Source organism: Nothoprocta perdicaria, unplaced genomic scaffold, assembly GCF_003342845.1.
Source record: "Nothoprocta perdicaria isolate Ctin4 unplaced genomic scaffold, notPer1 scaffold_0, whole genome shotgun sequence".
Classification (NCBI taxonomy): Eukaryota; Metazoa; Chordata; class Aves; order Tinamiformes; family Tinamidae; genus Nothoprocta; species Nothoprocta perdicaria.
In genome coordinates, this window is record NW_020454092.1 from 13222762 (window position 1) to 13239520 (window position 16759).

Sequence of the window (16759 nt, forward strand, 5' to 3'; positions counted from 1 at the left end):
CCCAGAAATATGGCCATGTAGATGGGAGGAAGAGGACAAAATCATCTATAGCTGCTGATGAGAGTAGCCCTGTGAGCCTCACCAGCCTCACTACCACATTGCCTTAGGACCAACAAAATCAGCCTGAGTGCCAGCRAGAGCATTTCAGGAGCAGGTCTAGTTCCTTAAGCGCTTGTGCTGCTCTAGAGAATAAATCCCACAGCGCCGGTGTGACCATGCCAGGGAAGGGACCATACCAGAACCTGTTTTAGCCAGAGATGGAGTATCAAGGCACTGCCCACTGCAGTTCAGCCCGGACAAGGACGAAGGCTCCCGTGGACCATCTCWCATCTCCCTTCCAAAGGTCCACAGAGCCCAGCGCTTTCTAAAGCAGTGGGATTTTACAGGGATTTTTGTTGCTTGTGAGCACAAAGCATTTTAAAGGCAACTGCTTCCATTCTGTTTAGCTGCTTACGCTGAACACAACTTTTAAATGTCGTACAATACACACGAAAAGTAGTCTTGTGTCACTGTTTTCTGTTTAACAAGTTAATAATGTGCCAGCCAAATCCTTTAGTTACTAACACTACCGATGGGACTCATTAACCAACTTGAGCACATATTTAAGGGAATACCAATATTCACAATATACATTTTTATATTYATGTTGTCATTCTTCAAATCACAGCTCAGTTCATGTATTCCATTGAAACATTCGCTTGCAGAGGATTTCTTTCTTTCTCTAAACGCACATACTATCACTTAGGCATCATTCTGGTGAATGATATTAATGACAGCTTTTCAGGATGGAAAGCTATTTCTAGCTGTCAATTAGGGGATGTTTTGAAGGAAAGCAGCTCGTCCAAGCCCTGCGGGAGCCAGTGTGATTCTCTGTTTGACAGTGACCCCCTTGATGAGTTTGGGACTCGCAGCAGCAGCAGCTCTGTGGGCCAGGAGGCTTCACAGTTGCAATGCAGGGCCCTTGAGTGATAAAGGCAGGAGATTTGAAAGGTGCTGCCCAGGAAAGCCAGAAGAGAATTTCAGATCCTAAAAGCAATGCAAAGGGAGGAGCAGAGTCACACAGATACCGAGCCAGTCCCTTCCATTACGTCACACAGTTTCCCACCCAGCAACCCGGTGAATTTATCAGGTTACATCTTCAGCTGTGCCTGCTCACATGTCCAAGCCACCCCTACTGAAGGCTCCTTTAGATCTCTCTCTGCTGTCCTATAATTGGAAAACTTCTAACGCTTCGGTAAAATGTATTCACAGCTAGTTTATAGTCATTTAATCTATTGCCAAAACAGCCCTTTGCTTTAACTATTTTTYCCTCTTTTGTTGTGTTTATAGGCAGCTCAGATCTTGTTATCTTTGTCACCTTTGCTTTTCTAGACTAAACAAGCCAAGTTCCTTAGCCTTCTAGGCTAAACAAACCACCTCAGCTCTTCTCTCCTCACATCATCTCAGCAGACCTCCTCTGCACCTGCTCCAGGTTCAATTAAATTTTCTTGAGCACCAGTGCCCAGATTATTGTGTGGTTTCCCAGAGCTGGACTCCAARGCCTCATACAATATTTGTCACTTGACCCTATAAATAGCACTCATATAAACATGCTTAATTTCTATATTTCCCCCCTCAACAGGGTGGTCCACTCTTAGGGCTTTCTTGTTCCTTTTATTTTCCTAAGCACTCCTTGCACAGTAATAAAAATGTACAGACTCAGTGGGGATCTGTTTTAACTTCAAATGTGCTGATTCAGTTCAAAAACCATTAATTCGGCCGGAATCAGGGCCGTGGGGTGGAAATCCCTTTCCAGTTAAAACAGAGGTAAAGGGGGACAGCATTTGGCAGGCTCAGAAATAAATGGCATTAGGAAAATAAAGCAAGATATCAGAACATGGCTATTGATGGGAAATATTAACAGAGCCCCAGAAAGCCTGGGACATTTCAAATCAAGACTGGGCATTTTTGTAGAAGGTCTGCAGTTTTGGGCATAGCTCTCAGGGCTGAGGCAGGAGGACAATGAATATAGAAGATCACAAAGGTCTGTGATGGACTTCATGTTGGCTGAGCACACGAGGAGCTGTATGGAACTGGCCAGACTGGTCCTTTCTCCAGAAAATCCTCCATTGTCCAGAAGCACAAGGCAATGCAAGGAAATGCAAGRAAATGCAAAGCAAACACAAACCAAACTCTACAGCCTATGATCTTTGCAGATTACAGGAATTAAAGGACACTGAGATAGGATAGAAACTGGCAAAACAGATAAAAACTTAGGGTTTTATAGTAGCAACACACTGAAAAATCCTGTCTTTTGCCCAGGTGCTTTTCTGGGGCAACTCATCACTCRGTGTCTTCTGGTCCTTTGCCTAATTTTTAACTTCCCAAACTGTAGGTCATGTCCTTTCCTAGGTCTAATCTGGTAATCAGATGCCTTGCATAAATCTGAGCATTTAGCATGTAGATCCATCAGGTTGGGAGGGTTTAGGGGCATTTCATGGGACGTTTCATGCTGAGCATCAGGAGAAATGTCCCGCGGCAACAATGCATTAAACCTTGGGATCATCTGTGGTGGTGGGAATCATGAAACCAGGCCATGAAACTAGCACAGTAAARTGTCCCATCAATGCCAACCCAAACCCCGTTCAGGGAGTCGCACTGAAYGATCTAACACGCCTTTTCCAACGCTCGCCCCTAAAAACCAGGCCCAAGAAGTACAAAGAGAGACGGACAAACAGTGATGTCAATTTACTAAAGAAATAAAACCTTTTTGCATCATTAGTGAATGTCATAAAAAGCCTGTGCTCACACTGTATACTCAATCTTGGTATTCCAGTGCCATCCACAAAAAAATTCAGGCTTAACCCTCACAGTTTATATTGTCACCATAAATGCTGGTAAAAAAATATGGTACAGTTGGGTGCAGTTTATTCTTTATATTTTAATGGCTATAGCAAAACTCCATTGCTAACTAGTAAAAAAAAAAAAAACAGTTGAATGTATTTTACAGCTATGTCGTCATGGGAAAGCTGTATTTCAAAGGGAGGGCATCAACAACAATGAAACAGGACATTTTTAAACATTTTAAACATTTTTAATGGGACATTAAAAAGAAACACTTCACCAGAATCTCTTTGCCAGTATTTTAACTAATAGGGTTGCAGTGTATAAAGGAAGGGGTCTGACGCCTGCACAGGCCACCCAATACCGAGCCGCTGCTCAAGTGTCTTGAACTCTAAGTGTGAATGGAAAAAACATCTAAAATTAAGTGTTTCTCCTGGAGGAACAAATTGCTGATAGAGCAAATCTTCCCATAGGACAGGCACACCTGCTGGAAGGTAGAGAGACATTTTTATGTGTAGGATTTTAACTCAAGATAAAATGCTTTTCACGGGCAGTCATATGGAAGACAGCTGGCCAAAAATAATAATAAAGGCATTTCTGTCCCTCGGGAAATTCTGAGGTTGCAAAAAAATATGATTTTGACCCCATCTGGGACAAAATGTTTAGATCTCAAAACTTTTTTTTTCATTTAATGAGATATTCCAAAACAAAGACAGTATATTTCTTATTTCTTTTCACTTTCTCACTTCAACATTTCTTTTATTATTGTATAATTATAGAAGTCCAAACCATTCATTACCCTATGCCATTACATTGCATCTCGTTACAGCATCTATTTCATGGGGCATAATCTCCTCCCTTTTTAAAGATCTCTATTAAAACACCAAAGGCTTCTCATGAAACTGGGCATCAGAAGCATCCCAGTGCCTGCCACAAGCACCGGCAGCAGAGCACAGGTCCATCCTAGGCACAGAGAGACTGTGGCAGGGCGAAGGCAAATTGCTCACCACTACTTTTCAAATTATCTTTTAAAAGACAGGCAGAAGAGATGAGAGAAGCTGAGAGGAAGAGAAGTGCCCAGTATAGCCTGAGCAAGCACTGGGACCATAGAGAGACTAGGGAAGACATGGAAAGGGCTCCCAGGCTGCAGGCTGGCAGCACATAGAGCTTGGCACACATGCGTGGTCGCTGGTAGCTCGAATCTTGCCATGTTCAGGCAAGCAAAACCTTGCAGAGAAATAATATGCACCAAAGGAGCGCCTGGCTGCCCCTCTGCTCGTGAGACTCCGTGTTTTTGGCCAACCTCTCAGACCCAACAGGGTAGAAATGTATAACACAGGAGTCAAACAATAGTGTCAGGAGGAGATGAGGAAAAACATATGAAGATTTTGGATATTTTCCTCAGCCAAAGTTGGACAAATTTGATACTTCCTAGGAAATGTTTCCAGTTCTTCCAGTCAGCGTAATCTAGTAGAACTTGTTCRGCTGGAAAAATTCTGTCCTGCAGTCCCATGAAATCTCTTATGCTCATTATTTATTTGGAGTCAAAGGTGATGTTCAGTGTTACACAAAACTTCCTGGATCTAAATATCCTCTAAACTACCCCAGAGAAACCATATAATTACTGGCTAGCGTTAGCCATTGCTGCTCCAAGTATCTGGAGCCCAAGTCTTTGGAGTATATCCCAAATTTCCTGCCAAAGCAGCTCATTTCACCAAACTTAAGCTCCCTACTCTACATCCAGGCACTGAAGAGACCCTCACCTCCAAAACGCAGCCTAACTCATCAGGACATGGATGTGCAAAGTCACTGGTGTCACAGGCACCAGCCCATGTCACCCCGGTGGGTGGGTTGGGAGTCAGACTCGTGCTCTCCACTACCTTTTGTCAAAACCACTTTAATTTCCCCATCTTCAGTACGCCTCTTTATTCTATTTTCTGCCCTTTTGTCTTTCCCCTCCAATGTTTCATGTCCCTCTTTCCTTTTCAAGCCTCTCTTCCTCCCATCATTTCCCCAGGCTCTCTCCTTCCTCCCTTTCTTCTTTCCTTCCTTCTCAGCTCTCTGCACTTTATATTCTCTTTTCTCTTTCACCAGCACTTCCTCTCCTGTCACCAGGGGCACCTATTCTCCGATGGAGAGGAAGAAACGGTGGCTCCSTTTGTGCTGCCCATGGGCAAAACACATAGAAAATTGCCCCAAAACGCAGTGTGGTGGCTTAGAAGGTCACCTGGAGCCCAGACAAGCCACAGTGGCCAGGGCTGGACAGTGAGTGTCCCACTGCACAGCCCATAAAAGCCCTTGGTTCGGTAGCTGAATCACAATTAAAATGTCACAATTCCCCCATCCCAAACATTCTCCCTCTCTGCACATGCTGCCTGACGTCGAGGAGCCCTGCTGAGACCACAGAAAATCATCACATTCATGGCCTACGTTGGAAGGAAAAGRTAGCTCTTCCCAGCTGAAGAGGCCAGTGTAGTAATGTGCTACCTTATCTCTAGTGCCATCGACTCCTGTCTATTTAATTTTCCCTTTGATTTTAATATAGATTTATTGAAAACAACAGTTATCAAAACAAACTGCACTGGCAAATTGGTGTTCGTCTGTAGCTGTACAAGTACCTATAAAGCTGCCAGCGTAGGAAACAAATGGTGCTATATGGGAGGTCAGTTATTGCAATAGAAGTTCCCCAAGGATTTGCACTGGGCAGTTTAATATTTTTCTTATTACCCTCTTTTCTTTTCTACTATTTATGCCTCTCTGTTTAAATTTAAAGCATACAGCCATCTGCCAAGACAAGCCTCTGATAGAATCGGCCCTGGTAAACCTTTTCATGAGTGGTCTCTCCTCTGAGCTGGCAAACACTGATGGGTCCCTTCTAAGGGGCAGGCAAACGGAGGCTGACTTTTCCTCCCAAGTAGATTCACTGTCTAGTTCAGCTCTTTTTTGAAAAAGTTTGTTTTTTTCTGACTTTTTCCTCACATTTCTTGGGAGAAAACAATAAAAATATTTTTAAAATTATTTAAACACTACTTTTTGTCATATGCAAACTGTACCTGATATCCATGGGCTCTCCTTTTCCCACCATATTAAAATAAATCAAAAATAACAAGTCAAATCCAAGCATAGTTTAAACCCGTTCATCAAAAGAGATGAAAGGGTTTCTGTGCTGATCTTCCCATTAGGAGAACACAAATCAAACAACACGGCCATCAAATGAGGACACAAGGTGTTTAAGTGCCTATAGAAATAAGAACTCTAATTACGGAAACATCTATAAGGTAACTAATATTATTTACATTGCGGCAATGCTAATCCAGATGAGGGTTAATGTCCCTGCTCCTAAAACATTACTGTCTAAATAGAGAAGAGCCAGTGGCAGGATGGCAGGGATCACTGCTCTGCTTGCTCCTGTTTTAAGAGGAGGAACTGAGGCAGACTCCTCACTGGGGAGGAGGAGAGAAACAAGCCAAAAGGGGCAATAATGAAGATCAGTTTGGACGCAGCCAGAGCAAGTGACTTATTCAGACTCACACAAGCTGCCTGGGGTTGTGCTGGAAAATGAATAGAAATCCCAGATGTCTTAATTGGCTTAACTATCTTAAATTTAATTGGCTATTTCAGTGGACCACCTTCCCTAGCTCATCCAGGAGACACACACTTAATGCAAGAATGCGTGAGTGAAGTGCTAGGTTTGCTACACAAGCTATGCTCCTTGGTCAGAATTGAACCTTCTGGCCTCAAAGTCCAGCGTCCGGAGGAGCTCACCAGCTTCCCCAGTGCAAGAACACCCTCCTCCTTCCAAGTCTGTATGACTTTAGGGCAAAACATTAACACAAGAACTTTGTCCTGTAGCCAGTGTGAACTCCAGCTCTGGCAGCTTATTCCCAGCTTTGCAGAGCAATGACAGGAGGACACATTTTCCTCTTCTTCTCCCCTTCTTATTTTCTCCTCAGTCCAAAAGCTCAACACTTGCTGCCACAGATCCTTTACAGACCTCTTAATGTCCTTCCTGTCTGGGCAAACTACCTCTATTTATTTTATTTACCTGAATTGTTAAAGTAGGGGCAAAAAAAAAAAAAAAAAGCAAATAGGAAGATCAATTGTTAAAGTTATTAACAGATCTGATACAATTCTGATCTCTTTTTAAGGGACATGAGACTTTTTCTCAGCCCCTCCAGGGATTTGCTGTAAAAATAATACTACTATAACACACCCAGATTGAAATGAAAATCTTCTAAGTTTGGAGGGAAAGAATCCACACCATTTGGCATCAGGTCGAGCCGATTTTCCAGGTCTCCAGTAACAGTTGAGCAGAGAAGTGAACGCCAGCAGACAAGCAGCACGGCATTAGCAAGTCTGAATGACACGTGCAGCCAGATTGTCTGCTTTGCTGACAATTGATGCCATCCCCATTACTGGGAAAATATTATTAAGCAAGTTTCCATGGCTCTCTGCAGCTYATTACTTCAGATGGCCGGTGTTTCTTGTCATGGCTTAGGGCTTCTGTGGGCTAGCCTAAACTGGTTTGCTGTTCCCGTGCCCAAGTTTACTGGTGGAGGCAGCAATGATGTACAGCCTCCAACACCCAGGGTGCTTTCGGTTGCTGCAAAGTAGCAACTGTATTAGAGAAACAGTTCAGATAGAATATAGTTCTGCTAATTTGGGCCCGACACAGCTAGAAAGATGCACTAGGGCAACAGCACAACGGTAAGTCTCATTGTTGAGGAACAAGCAGATGACTGGGGGAAAGGAACCCAGCAAACAAGATCTGCTGAACATTTGCAAGGGAGTCCAGAGCACCAAGGAGCTCAGGACTGAGTGAGTCAAGCTGCACAACTCACTCTCTACATCACTGTTGGAAGGAGAGCAAGCGATGTGGAAGCCCCTGGGCAGCAAGAAGATGAAGGTGATAACCCCGTGGCGTCTCTGGGTCGAAGGGGAGGACTGCAGAACAGAGAGATCCAATGAGGAAGAAAACACTTTGCTACAGAAAAGATGGGGAAACAGAGTTACACAGCTCTCCCTTTGTTGCTGTTAGTGTTTTCTCTTGGCTTTTGCTCTCCGTTTCTTTTCCTCTCATTCATGAAGTGGCTCGTAAGGGAACACAAGCAGTTTGCCGCTGCTGGAAGCAGAGAGGTGATACAAGCTTGTGGTTTCACATCTTCCATTCCTCTTAAAAATCCTATCTGCACCCATTAGTACCTGGTGAGGAAGACAGCTGAACTAGATAAGCAAAGATTGTGGTAGAGGAAAGAACAAGCAGAACTGAAGGGGAGCATGATTATGAATCACAACAATTCCCTCTGATCCCATTTTATCATTGGGGGTGGGAATGTAAAAGAGGCAGAATTTGTGCTAACAAGGTCAAATTAAATCATGTTTCCAGGCTGGGGAAATTACTTTTGCCTGCAGGAAGAGGTGCACAACATGAATGACGGAGGGGAGGTTCAAGCCACCAGACAKGCTGCACTTACACCCAGCTAATGCAAAACAGAGGGAATTCATCATTAGCCCAGTGAAGCCCTCCTGCAGGATTTCAATGGAGGGTCATATAGGCTACGCAAGAGAAAGAGCAACTGAGGTCTGATTTCCAGGGTTTTGCTTTGTGGAGGAATAGGCTCATCTCTGTCTCAAGGGAAACGCTTTTGGTCTCAGGAGATGACACTACTCAATGGTGTCAGCTCTCCTCACACTCAGAGGACACAAAAGAGTGACTATGAATGTCTCCAAGACAACTGGAGCCCTGATGACATCGGGGAGGGAAGGGCACAGACACTGCTGGGGCTGAAGATTTCCTTCAGGAGCATCCTAACCTCTCAGGTCCAAACTAATGGTGTCCAAATAACTCATCTGCTTCTCAGCAGCAAGGCCTTCACAGAGAGAGGGCAATGCTGGGCATGGGTGGCTCAACACATTGCTGGAAGGATGGATAGACACCAATGAGTGCTAGAGACAACAAGAGATTACGAGGCTGAAAGAGGTGCTTCACATGCTTCTTATGCAGCAAGGACYACGTTTGCTGCTGACAATTATAGGTGAAAAATACATCTACTCCTATGTAACACACTACTACAGGATGTGGCAGCAGATTGTGACCATTGCCACTAGATATCAGGTGATATTCCCTTTCCACTGGGTTATACAGCAGAAAAAGTGGTCCAAAACACTGAGATAGACCTGAGAAAATCACTTGTCTCAACAACAAGAACTCACTTTCTCACTTTCTTTTATGCCTTCAGTTATTCTATCACATTAAAAAAAAAAAAAAAAAAAAAAAAACCACTGCTTAGAGTCCCTTCCTTCACTAAGCCCTGATCTTAGCTGTACAAGTGAACTGATACACTCAACACTTGCTCTGTGTTTGCCACTTGCAAAGACAAATAGTGAGTCACTTGAAAAGTTACACACGCATAAGAACCATCCATGGGATCGACATCCACACCTGTATGGAGCACAGGGTTGTCAGTGGGATTTCAGGCATGTTGATCTGGCAGCAGGACAGGAGCCTTGTCCTGAAATCCTATAGTCCCCATGATCTAGATAAGAAAAGGAAGTAAAATAAAATAAACAAGCAAAAYAAACAAAAAACACTATTGTCTACATTCCTTTATGCAATAAAAGTGGTAAAATAACTTCCATAGATTTAGGCTAACAGCTGATCTCTTCCTCTAGGGCAGGAGCAGACACACAAGGTATCACCAGCACAATATCAGAGGCATCCCAGCCTCTTTTAGAAAAGAGGCTCCATGAGAAAAGAAGGAAGAAAAAAAGCAGCATATTTAATAAATTACTGACATTCATCCAGCAATCTACATAATTTAGGAAAGGAAATCACTGACTGAGGCACCACCCATCTTTTCAAGTTTCTTTCACTAAAGCAATAAAGCACAAGTTACGTGACAAAAAGATTCCCACCTCCTTTTTGCAGGGGATTATCTCCAAAGAAGCCTTGTTTTGCTCAGCTTGTGGCTTACCAAAGCATCACACCTATGCAGAAGTCCCCCATAAAGACCCATCTCTGCAGAAAAACAATAACTCTGGCTGATCTAAATATATGAGGGAGAAATTAYGATGGGTTCCTATGCAGCCTCGCTAGCTACAGGTGACGTGTTGCAGGTGTGTGAGAACCGGCTGTCTGTCTGCAGGAACTCCTCGTCTCGGGGCTAACGAGGGAAAAGAGGCAAAGATGGTGTGTGCAGGTGATGGCTCTCAGCTCTCACGCGTTTCATTTGCAGTGAGGACAGTGAATTCTTGGATGCTGCTTATTCCTCTTGCCTAGAGTTGTAGACAGAAACACGGGAGTTTGGAGCTGGGTGATGACTAGAGCCATCTAATCAAATGTCTAGTCCCTGCTGGTAGTGACACCACTAGAAGGCACAGAGGGAGCCCAAGAAGCCTTGAAGGGGAAAAATATGCAGACTGGATAAGCAGTTTCCTTGGCTRGTCTCCTCCTCAGACCCAATAGTTATTGGTCTACTCTGCAGTGTAAGGGTTTATACCTCTTCCACGGTTTTATTGGTTTTATTTGCTCTTAAAATTCAAGCTGTTCTTATTTTCTGCAGAAATGCCGGATCATTTTGTGAATTCCAGTAAGCTCTGTGCCTTRCTGATCCCTTTGGGGAGTGAGGGCCACAACACGGCTGCCCATGTGAAGAGATGTTCCTCCAATGATCAAGGCAGGAACCTGAAACTCGGGGGTTGCTGGATGTGGATCACTGGGACTGGATGACAGAAAAATCTAGCTGGGGATAAAGCTGGGCAAAGATAAAGAAATTCTGAACGCATCAGTTCATCAACAGGCTTGTGCCTGACAGAAAGCCAGCTTGTTACACATACTTGCTTGCTTCAAATATTTACTACTGGAGTAATATGAGCTGTACTGCAGGACAACAGAAGGGCACAAAAAGGGTATTAGAAGTATAGATAAGAAGCGACTTGTGAAAAAAGGACTGTTTGAAAGAGCAGAGATTGTTGGAGGAAGATAAAATGAGAGGAAGAGTGTGTGTAATTTCCCAGAAGGGAAATCCTGAGAACCAAGCGTGCAGTGYTGGAAAGCAGCTACAGGAGTCCCTCTCAGTATGAACCCCCAGATCTCCCGAAGTCCTAAGTAGAGAGCATGAAAATGATCTCCGAAGCCAGCCTTGACAGTCAATCTCAGCAAGAGCTGGAGCCCTGAAGCATGTCCCTCTCTCCGAAAGGGAAGGAAGCATCCGAGGAAGGGCAGAGACTCAGGTGGCTCCATGGCAGCCTCCACCCCGAAGGCCCTGGAGGCTGGAAAGCAGAGGAATGATGAGCAGAAATGTCTCTCCACCACTGCTGTGCTGATGAGGGGGCTGGCTCACTGGGAAGAAGGGTTTGTGCAGAGACTCCTGCAAAGGCAAGGAGAGACTGGGAGGGCGAAACACGTGTTTCATTTTGCTCTCCTTTGAACAGAGCTTGGTTTGTTATTTCAGCTTGGATTTTTTCCCCCTTCAAATTGAACCTCAATTCCTATTAAATAGACAGATCGATCTAGGGAAAGCATTTATTTATTTGGTTATTATTATTTTTCCTAGGGAGGAAGCCCATCTGGTCRGCATGACAATGGAACTGGGGGCCCCCATAAATCCTGGATCATTAGCACCAAAGCCCTGGGCTGTTCCATGGGCCTGGCCCTCGGCACCGCCAAGGTGTGYGGGTTTATGGCCCAGTCCCCTCGGTGCCGCAGCACGGGAATCAGCCCGGCACACAGCGGCGAACACCGCAGCCCATGCAGAGGTCCAGCTTCGTGCAGCAGTCGGAATAATGCTTTTCCCTGGAAGAAGGCAGGCAGAAAGCCTAGGCACAGCTGAAGTCAGCTCTGGCATGTGAGCCTGGCGCGTGCACTTGTTGGGCAGGACCCCGAACACCATGGTGTGCAGCACTCCGGATGCCGAAACAGCATCCCTCTGTATTACATGGCACCCCCAAAAATGCATGAAATGAATAAAAATGCATCTTGTAAGAGCCGGATCCATATGACCGGTTGCTACATTGCTACTGCAGAGAACATACAAGGTCCTAAAAGAGACCCTCGAGCCCTCTGCCCTGTGCAAAGTGCTGTACATCCTTCTTTTTTTCTGCAAAACAGTGTCTCCACATAGGTGTTGGTACCAAATATTGCTAAGCATCACCTTGCGCTCGCCTGCCGCGCGCCCTGACTGATGAGAGCAGCCTTAACTCACACAAGTTGCCCATTGATTTTATCTCATGTTCTGCCCTAACTAATCATGCCAGGAAAACTCACGAGCTCCGGCCTGCTCCGGTGTCATCGCTGGGCTGAGAGGATGATGGAGGATATTGCCTGGCTGAACTACATTTTTATTTCCCCCCTTTTGCCCAGTGGATTTTGAAGCCGGCACTGCCTGATTTTGGTTAATCTTGAGAGAACCCCCCATCCAGGGGGGAATTGAGGACATTTCCCCCCAGTTCCCCAAGCAGAACCAAACCCTCCTGTCCCATCACAGGGGTTTTCATCTGCTTTGGCAGGTTATTTACCCCAGGGCAGCGGTCAAGGGTGGCCCCAGCCTCCCACCGCTCCCGGGGTTCAGTTCAGCAGCTTCGCCTTCGTTTTCCTTGACCCCGTTAGCGGCAGAGCCGGCGGCCATGAATGCTTTGCCTTTGCCGGTGGCCGTGACGGATGGCGCGCGGCACCGGGAGGCACAGGTGTCGCTCCTGCCGCGGGAAAATGCTTTTCCACACCATTAGCCCCGGGGAGCTCGCGGCAACAGGAGAAGGGCCYGAGGAAAAGCACCGCACACCGGGCGGAGGTCGTGCGGAAAACAAGTGGCCGCGGCTGCAAGAGGCGGCTTCAAAAATAATTCATAGCTACGGACGCCTCTGGCTCCGCAGGATTAATCACGCAGCTCCCATGGCTGGAGCTGAAGAAGAAACTCTCCCTAGTAGCCAAATATTCTCTGAAGCGCCTCGTTTAGGACTCTGTGCCTCTTATCCTGAGCATTTGGCTCTTGATTTTGCCTTGGAAATTACAATGTTGTTGGTGTCCAGTGTTGCTGTATGATATTATGGTTCTGTCTGTGATTTTTGCTGTTTGTTGTTGTTGTTGTTGTTGTTGTTGTTGTTGTTGTTGTTGTTGTTGTTGTGGTTTGGTTTGGTTTGGTTTGGTTTGCAATGGTTCTGAAGGTCTGCCATTCAGTCTGCAGGTCTTTCTTTGGAAAAGAGCTCATCCAAATGGAAGGTCGTATGGCAAATAGCACTGCAGGGTGATGGTTCGTGCAGGACAAATGGCACTTATCTGCAAAACCCTGGACACAGTCCCCACTGTCACCATAGAGGTGCAGTGATGGGCAGGGTTTAATGGCAAAACAGCCTCTTGTAGAAGCTCCTGAGAAGCAGAACTTGCAGAAGCTCCTGAGAAGCAATTTCCCCTCTCTCCCAGGTCACTCAGCAGACCTTGGCAGAGATGGTGATGGTGAAGAAAAAGGGATATATTTATGTCAGCCACAGAGTATTTTTCTAGATGGTAAGAAAGAAATATTCTCACTACCAGTCCTACAAGTSAACAAGTCATTGAAAGGGCTGTTTTCTCATTCTGAGAAATAGTCCCTGAGAGTGTGCCAGCTCCAAATTTCCAACTTCTGGCATGGAGTGTGATTTCAAGCCTTTCTCTGCCAGATTCTTCTTCTGCAAGAGAGAGGGCACTGGCAGCGGGTCGTTACAGATTGCTCGGAAAACAAAGAGATCCCCTCTTAGCTCTCCCACACCATGGGACCAGCCACGCACCAAGCACTGGAGCCAAGCCCAGCTCAGCTGCTCAGATGAGAACCATATTCCAAAAGTCAAGAGGTAAATCTTCATCTTAGGCGACCTTGCTAACAGGCTCCGAGCGAGGCACGATGAMCTGAAGAGGCTTCAAGCTCTCGTCCTGCTGGAGAGCAGCCACGAGCCGCTCGGAGCTTAAAGCAGCTCCGATAAAACTGGTTGCGGGGAATCAACTGCAGCAGCAGCTGCCGCCTCTGGGTGAACTTYCCAGCATCTTCTCAGAGGGGACAAGCGGTTGGGGTGGCAGCTGTTAGGGCAGGGCCCGGGGCACGCGCTGAGACACGCTGGCTGTAGCCAGCAGAGGGCATGGAGATTACACACGCTGGCCGCGCTCACACGCGCTCGCTRCATGGCTTGAGGGAGCATTGCAGTAAAAGGTTTACTTTAACCAAGTAAATCCACTACCACTTCCCCCTCCTCCTGTGGATTCAGGGACACAAGGGACAACCTGAATCCAGCGCAGGCAAAGGCACTGGTGATGTTAGTGCCATCATCACCACATCTCCTCCAAGATTTACCACCTTCCTGCGGTGCCACAATTTGTAGGAGACACAGCTTGGCAGTAGAGCAGCCTCCAGCAGACGCAAAACATCCTCATGGGATCCAAAAGCATTGCAGATAAGCACTGTTATACATTTATGCCCCATATTTTTCATAGTCCTGACATAATTGATCATATATATCAATCTTATYGTACAAAAGAGTAGCTACAGGATAATAAAGAACGAGAAGCTGCTTGTTTGAAGAACYGTGTGTTGCTGTTGGAAGACTCCGACAGTTGGAGCCACTGTTCTTGGTGTGACTCACAAATATGCTCGACTTTATGGATTACTGGTAGTCCCATTGAAATCTGTGTGCATTGAATTAGGCAAATCTAATCAACTCTATAGGTTCAGGTTTGTATATATCAGACTTTTGCAGTACTTAGAGCAGCATTTGCAAYGAGAATTACAGCATTGCGATAGTACAGAAGAATCTCTTTCTAAATATACATTAGGTGCAAATATGCAAGAAATCGGGGAGCCCACTATTAATTTTACAGATGGACAAACAGAAAGTTAAATCAGTTGTTCAAAGTTACTTCAGGACACAAATTATCTGCTTACAACATATTTCAGTGGAAATTTTTCCAATGGACCTCTGTGCACGTTGCAGTTCCATAATGGTGCATCAGTCCATGTTTATGGACCATTTTCAGGATCAAAACCCCCATTAGTAGTGCAGATTAATGGTTATTATATAAATAACTTGAGTATTTCTTCTCATTTTCCTCTGAAGACATTTCTCACATAAGCCAGCTAAATGCCAGATTTGTTCCTTAAATCCAAACTGTATTAAGTTCTTGTGTAACAGTGCAGTAACATAAAGTTAAATAAAGCTGCATAATTTTTTTTAAAGCCTCAAAACATGGAACTTGATTCTCAGCTAGCATAAACTGGACGCCAGCTGAGGATTCAGACCTTTTTTTTTTCCATACCAAGGAACTCAAAATGCTTTTTAAATAAAAAAAAAATTGCTTTTGGGCTAAGAACAAAAGTAAGAAATTTAAATCCAAGGGATCACTTTCACAGTGGTGTAAGCACAGAAAAAAAGGCCTTGCAATAAATGTACTTTCTTAACCAGAATTCTGTAATTGCTACTGTGAAGCTGTAATGTAAGCTTGGCTACAACTGTTCACAAACTGAATATTTCCCAAAATACATAAGAGATATTGGGTATTTTTAACTTGACTTCCTGAGGGGTGTCAAAACTCTGTTGTTTAAGCTAATAGATGCTACCATACAGAATATTTACCCGTGTCCTATGTCCTGTTCGGTCTTCTCAGGGTGGAGCATTGAGCAGTAGGTGGTTCCTGTTAAATCAGCATCTCCACACAGATCTGCAGAGCTATTGAGCTTGCATGTGTCTACGTATGGCTTCTTTGTGACAGCTTTCTTTCCAAAAGGGTGTGGAAAACGACCAAATCAATAATCACAAATTTTGTTAAAAAAAAATAGTATTTACAGCATTTTGGTTGGAGAAATGGGATTGCAATCATGGGTAAGTGGAAGCAGAAGCCAGACCTAGGGCAGCCCCAGGCACGAGGACAAAACGCGATGCTACCTGCTTTGTGTCTTGGGCAGGAGCCGTGTTTACCGTAACGTYGTGGCTAAGCCGTGGAACAAAACTGCGCTGCTGCAATGGAAACGTGCTCGTCTTGCCGCGTGTCCCCAGCCTCCGCGGCGCCCAGACGTAGTTAGGAGCAGGGAGCAGAGCCACTCATTGTAACATGTAAAGAAGAGACTGTGGAGCACCTTAGCACTGGTGCTTTCCTCAGCTTGGAAGCTTGGAGAGTCCAGTCATTTTATTTTGAAATTTAAGTGTGAAAATAAGAACGCCTTTRTTTGGCTGCACTTATTACCGTTCCCAAAGATTTCAGCCTTTGTGAGGCATTCAGGCGCCCGCGCTGCCCAAGACCTGGCTCTGAAGCGATGCCAGGAGGATGGGTCAGCTTCAGCCTGCGGAAGCAGCAAACCTTTACACAGAACGTACCAAATTAAGGCCCGAGGCTCTGTTTCRCGCTGCAGCTGTGGACAGCTTTAAAGGGGGCCGAGCATTCAGCACTCCAGTGGAGCGATAGCAAAATGACCCTATATGCTTCAGTGAGGAGTCACCCCTTACCCAGAAGTTGTTAGGGTGCCATAAACACATAATCCTCTCTTACACAACACACACACGCTGGGCAGCCCAAGTGATGGATGATGCTGATGGAGAGGAACTCCTTTTTCCTAGCATGGTTGTATTCRGAGAGTGTCAGCGCAATAGGAAGAGCCAAAAGGAAAAAAAAAAATGGTGGCCATGGTCTATTCAGAACCTGGAATCATCTCGGAGTTGAAGAAAGATCAGGCCCCTCTGTGGTGGAATAAAGGCGCCTTTCAGGTCAATCCCTAGTGTACTTCATGGGAGAAAAGGAGACGAGCGGTTTCAGCTCGGTCCACTCCACGGTCTCGCTCCAGACAATGCTGGGGAGGGCACCGCGGCGGAGCGYGCGGGAGCGCGTCCAGCGAACACCCAAACAGCAGCGCGCGTGCCGGGCATGCCCGGGCGCCGCGGGGAGCGTGGGGACCCCCCTCGGCTCCCCGGCCGCCTCCGAGGG

At 45.6% G+C, this 16759-nt stretch overlaps 2 long non-coding RNA genes across 2 annotated transcripts; one reads left to right on the top strand and one right to left on the bottom strand.

The window, feature by feature from the left end:
- Window positions 1-976: 976 nt before the first annotated feature.
- LOC112943445 lies at window positions 977-9808 on the bottom strand. Its single transcript, XR_003248573.1, has 3 exons — window positions 9739-9808; window positions 9266-9359; window positions 977-1026 (listed from the first exon to the last, which is right to left on the bottom strand). It is a non-coding gene; the product is annotated as an uncharacterized LOC112943445 (long non-coding RNA).
- Window positions 9809-10242: 434 nt separating this feature from the next.
- LOC112943295 lies at window positions 10243-10888 on the top strand. Its single transcript, XR_003248544.1, has 2 exons — window positions 10243-10308; window positions 10386-10888. It is a non-coding gene; the product is annotated as an uncharacterized LOC112943295 (long non-coding RNA).
- The last annotated feature ends 5871 nt before the right edge of the window (window positions 10889-16759 follow it).